Below are 5,969 nucleotides of genomic sequence, written 5' to 3'. Positions count from 1 at the left end.
ATCCGCTGCCTCCGTGCACTACAGCCTCCAGCTGGCAACTCGCCTGTGTTCATCATCGTGACTGTGAGCAGATTCCTAGCCGCTGCCTCCGTGCACTACAGCCTCCAGCTGGCAACTCGCCTGTGTTCATCATCGTGACTGTGAGCAGATTCCTATCCGCTGCCTCCGTGCACTACAGCCTCCAGCTGGCAACTCGCCTGTGTTCATCATCGTGACTGCTAACTGATTTCTACCCGCTGCTCCTGTGCACCTCAGCGGCATCTCATCTCTCCCGTGGGTTCGCAGAGTCCCGCTGCCGCTGCCAGTCCTATCGTCCATCTACTGCTGATCCGCTCTCCACGCCTTCCTGGTTCCCCTGGTCGCTACCCTCCTGTCAGCATTGGATTCGTGTCCCTGTTGGTCTACTTACCTGTGCGCTGCACCTACTAGACTCCTGCTTCTTACATCCAGGGACTTCTCATCCTGTCGGCCTCCTGCCGCCTAGGTATCACTGCACTCCTGTTTGACTGCCTTCTGAACCACGGTATGCATACTTCTCATTGACTGTGCTGGTGTATTGCATATCTTGCTGGACTGTGTTGGTTCTCCTCTGGAGTTTGCAAACCGCTGAGTCTTTTGCCATCATTGACTGTGTTACCTTGTGCTGGATTACTTCAGAGACTTCCTACAGTTGCAGACCTGTTCAGTCATTTATATATATATTGTGCATATTACTGTGGATCGTGTTTAATGTGCCCGTGTACATCCTGTGTTGCAGTCTCTCCCCGTACACCTCCTCACATATATTTTCAGTGGTATAACTTGCTGAAGGCAGACCAATGATTCCTGTTCCAGTATCACCTGTTCCATTCCTCTCACATAGCAGTGGTACAACTTGCTACCGCAGACCACTGACTTCCCGGATACCTCCACTTGGATTCCATTCCTTCACTCTGACAGCGGTACCACTTGCTATCCGCAGACCGCTGACTCTCATCACCTCCTCGTTTCTGTTGGACATTCCTTCTCACTATAGCAGTGGTACAACTTGCTAACGCAGACCACTGACTACCTCCACTTGCCCTTGTCCATACAGTTCCTCGTGTATTATCACCTCCATATTACCAGTGCTGCTAGTCATAGACTTTCCTGAGCATCTCATCATCTACTATTGCCTGTTCCGTGATCACCCTGCTACCAGAGTACACGATTACCATCTATATTGCTCTGGTAAGCTTACCACCTGGTGATCCCTGGGTAAAGACTCCTAGTGCCCGTGACAGTAAGATCAGGCCATGACAGACCCAGATACGGAACCTACCGCCAAAGAGATGCTGCAGCATCTGGTCAGCCGTGTGGAGCAACAGGATGCCCGCCAACAGCTGTTACTTCAGTGTTATCAGTCATTAACCTCCCAAGGAACATCTGGACAGACTGTGACAGCTACTCCTGAGGCTTCTGTGCTTTCCTCCGTTTCCCCAGTGCCATCCCAGGTGTCTACAGCTTCCACGCTTCACCTGCCTACTCCGTCAAAGTACGATGGAGACCCCAAAACTTGTAGGGGTTTCCTGAACCAATGTTCAGTCCATTTTGAGCTCCAACCTCAAAATTTTTCTACCCATCGTTCCAGAGTGGCCTATCTTATCTCTTTGTTTTCAGGACAAGCCCTGGCTTGGGCCTCCCCTCTGTGGGAAAGAAATGATCCGATATTACAAGATAGTGCCAAATTCATTTCTACATTCCGAAGTGTGTTCGATGAACCAGGTCGTGTGACCTCCGCTGCTTCCAGCATCCTCCGCCTACGACAAGGATCTCATACAGTAGGCCAGTACGTCATTCAATTTAGGATCTTAGCCTCTGAACTTCAGTGGAACACTGAAGCCCTAGTTGCCGCCTTCTGGCAGGGGCTCTCCGATAAAATTAAAGATGCACTGACTACTCAAGAGCTTCCTTCATCACTTGAAGATTTGATCTCTCTATGCCATCGTGTTGATATGAGATTTCGTGAAAGAGAGGCTGAGAAAACAACTTCTGCTAAAGCACCTCTTCGTTCTAACCCTCAATTTCGTCCAGTTTCACCCTCTGTGATTCCCATGGAGATAGGATGTTCCAAATTATCTTCCGAGGAAAGAAAACGAAGAGTAAAGAATAGACTCTGTATCTATTGTGCTGATTCCACTCATATTCTCAGCTCCTGCCCTAAGAGATCGGGAAATGCCAGGCCCTAACTAGTTCTGGAGAGGTGAAGTTAGGGTCCCTGGAGTCCTCTCCATCTTCCATGAAATCTAAAGTCTGCGCTTTTGATATTACGATTTCCTCTGCTACCAAAACCTTTGAGTCACAGGCATTAATTGATTCCGGAGCAGCAGGAAATTTTATTTCCGAATCTTTAGTAAATCAATGGTCTCTACCAGTGACTACCTTAAAAACATCCATTACTGTGACGGCTATAGATGGCTCACGTCTCATCAACGGTCTCATCACTCAGAGTACGTCTCCAGTGACACTTCAGGTTGGTGCTCTGCATCATGAAGTAATATCGTTTTTAATCCTTCCTGTTACGACAAGTCCGATTGTCTTAGGCCTTCCATGGCTTCAGTGTCACTCTCCCCAGATTGACTGGCGCACCCCTCAAGTCACGTCTTGGGGGCCTGAATGTCACCATCGTTGCCTTTCTCAAGTTATTCCTCTCAAAGTACAGCAATCTTCCATCTCATCTACCTCACCGGGACTCCCTCCTCAATATGCTTCATTTACCGATGTGTTTGATAAAGCTCAGTCTGAACGTCTTCCTCCTCATCGTTCTTGGGATTGTCCGATCGACCTTCTACCTGGCAAGACTCCTCCCAGGGGCCGGGTCTATCCACTCTCGTTACCTGAGACTCAAGCTACATCTGAGTATATACAGGAGAACCTCCAGCGTGGGTTTATTCGACCTTCCACCTCTCCCGCTGGAGCTGGGTTCTTCTTCGTCAAAAAGAAGGATGGATCATTACGCCCTTGCATAGATTTTCGTGGACTCAACGCCATTACGATCAAGAATCGGTACCCCATTCCGCTGATCACTGAGCTATTCGATCGCATCAAGGGAGCCCGTATTTTCACTAAGTTGGATCTTCGTGGTGCCTACAATTTAATCAGAATCCGTTCCGGTGACGAATGGAAGACAGCGTTTAACACCAGAGACGGGCATTACGAATATCTGGTAATGCCTTTCGGGCTGTGTAATGCCCCCGCTGTTTTTCAAGGCCTTATTAATGAGATCTTTCGGGACTTATTATATGTATGTGTCGTCGTCTACCTGGACGACATATTGATCTTTTCCCAGGACCTGCCTTCTCACCACCAACATGTGGCAGAAGTCCTCTCCAGGCTACGAAAAAATTCATTGTTCTGTAAATTAGAAAAATGTTCATTCGAATTACCCCAGATTCCATTCTTGGGGTATATAGTTTCCGGAGTTGGCCTGAAGATGGATCCAGACAAGGTGAATGCTGTACTACATTGGCCCCAGCCAACTACTCTTCGTGCTATTCAGCGTTTTTTAGGTTTTGCCAATTACTATAGACGCTTCATTCAAGACTTTTCTTCCATTGCATCTCCTATTGTGGCCCTGACTCGAAAAGGGGCTAATCCTAAGCAATGGTCGCCTGAGGCTTCTCAAGCCTTTCAAACACTCAAAGAGTCCTTCTCTTCGGCTCCAATCCTTCGACAGCCTGATGTGACACTCCCCTTCTTTCTAGAAGTAGATGCCTCTAATGTGGGCTTGGGAGCTATTCTCTCCCAACGCTCTGAACAGCAAAAATTCCATCCTTGTGCCTTCTATTCTCGGGGTCTTCTGCCCGCAGAGAAGAATTATACTATCGGGGACAAGGAGTTACTGGCTATCAAAGCTGCATTAGAGGAGTGGAGATACCTATTGGAAGGAGCTCGCCATCCAGTGACGATCTTCACGGATCATAAGAACTTGTCATACCTTAAGTCTGCCCAATGCTTGAACCCTCGCCAAGCAAGATGGTCTCTTTTCTTTTCCCGTTTCGAATTAATAATAACCTTCAAACCAGCTGCCAAGAACAAAAAAGCTGACGCTTTATCTAGAGCTTTTGTGACGTCCTCTGATATAGAAGAGGTTTCCAACCATACCATTCTAGATCCCAAATGTATCTCACTGGCTGCTTCATCCACCAAAACGCTACCATTTGGGAAGACTCTCGTGCCTCCTACTCTAAGGAGGAAAATTCTTTCGTGGTTCCATGCCTCTCGTTTTTCTGGACACGCCGGTGAACACAAGACCTTTGAGATGCTCTCTCGAAGTTACTGGTGGCCTTCAATGAGGAGAGACGTCAAAGAGTTCATTGCCTCCTGTGAATTATGTTCCCAATTCAAATCTTCCCGCAGAACTCCAGCAGGGTTGCTGCGACCACTACCCATTCCGTCCAAACCATGGACCCATATTAGTATGGATTTCGTTACTGACTTACCACCTAGTAAGAATCATAACACTATTTGGGTGGTGGTGGACAGATTTTCGAAGATGGCTCATTTCGTCCCTCTGTCTGGTTTGCCTTCCTCGTCTATCCTGGCTGAACATTTCATTAAAGAGATCTTCCGCATCCATGGATGTCCGTCTGAGATTGTGTCAGATAGAGGAGTACAATTCGTTTCCAGATTCTGGCGAGCCCTTTGTAAAACCTTGGGCATACGATTAGCACTCTCATCTTCTTACCATTCGCAATCTAACGGACAGACTGAGCGTGTCAATCAAGATCTTGAGACTTTTATAAGGATGTTCTCTTCAGCCAATCAAGACAACTGGGTAGAGTTGCTTCCTTGGGCCGAATTCGCCCATAACAACATGTACCATGAGTCATCATCCAAAACTCCATTTTTTGTGGTCTACGGTCACCATCCGTCTTTTCCGGAATTTCCTGCCCTCCCGCCCACCCAAGTTCCTGCGGTGGAGACTGCTTGTCAGACCTTTAAAAATATCTGGTCTCAGGTCAAAACCTGTTTGAAGAAAACATCTATCAAATATAAATCTTTCGCAGATAAGAAGAGGCGGGCTATTCCACCACTAAAAATTGGAGATCGTGTCTGGTTATCTACTAAAAACATTCGTTTGAAGGTCCCATCCATGAAATTCGCCCCTCGTTTTATTGGTCCATATAGGATCATTCAAGTAATCAATCCAGTATGTGTGAAACTTCTTCTTCCTAAGAATCTTCGGATTTCTAATGCCTTCCATGTGTCCTTACTCAAGCCTCTTATTATCAACCGTTTTTCAAAACCTCCCTCAGCTCCGCTGCCAGTTCAAGTTCATCAGGAGGAGGATTTCGAAATTACTGAGGTACTAGACGCAAAAATTTCGCGAGGAGTACTCCGTTTCCTCGTTCATTGGAAGGGCTTTGGTCCTGAGGAGCGCTCTTGGATCAAAGCTGAAGATCTTAATGCTCCTGCCCTTTTGAAGAAGTTTTATTCCAAAAATCCGGACAAGCCCGGTTCCAGGCGTTCTGTGCCCACCTTTAAAAGGGGGGGTACTGTCACTCACCGGACCGTGAGTGCCTCTTCCCGGACATTTAGGAACCGTGGCCGTCCTCCATCCTGAGGGTCTGCGCATGCGCAGCCCTTTCCTATACTTCAGTGTATGTCCCTTTAACTCAATTGGCAGATCAGGCAACACTCCCTATATTAAGCACCTGTGGTCAACACCACGTGGCCTGATCTTGGAGTCTCATTCCCCATGAGCCTCTGAAGGTGTTTCCTCGTGTATTCAGCGCTGCTGATTCCTGTGGTTTCCAAACCACTTCTACCTCTGTGGTTTCCTAACCACTTCTACTACTGTGGTTCCCATACCACTTCTACCATCAACTGTATCATCGTGACTGTGAGCTGATTCCTATCCGCTGCCTCCGTGCACTACAGTCTCCTATACCACTTCAACGCTATTATATTCCATAGTGACTGTTTGCTGATTCCTATCCGCTGCCTCC

The sequence above is a fragment of the Mixophyes fleayi genome, chromosome 2 (assembly GCF_038048845.1).
Source record: "Mixophyes fleayi isolate aMixFle1 chromosome 2, aMixFle1.hap1, whole genome shotgun sequence".
NCBI classification, from domain to species: Eukaryota; Metazoa; Chordata; class Amphibia; order Anura; family Limnodynastidae; genus Mixophyes; species Mixophyes fleayi.
The sequence above is the reverse complement of the archived record's forward strand: the minus strand, read 5'-3'. Positions refer to the sequence as shown.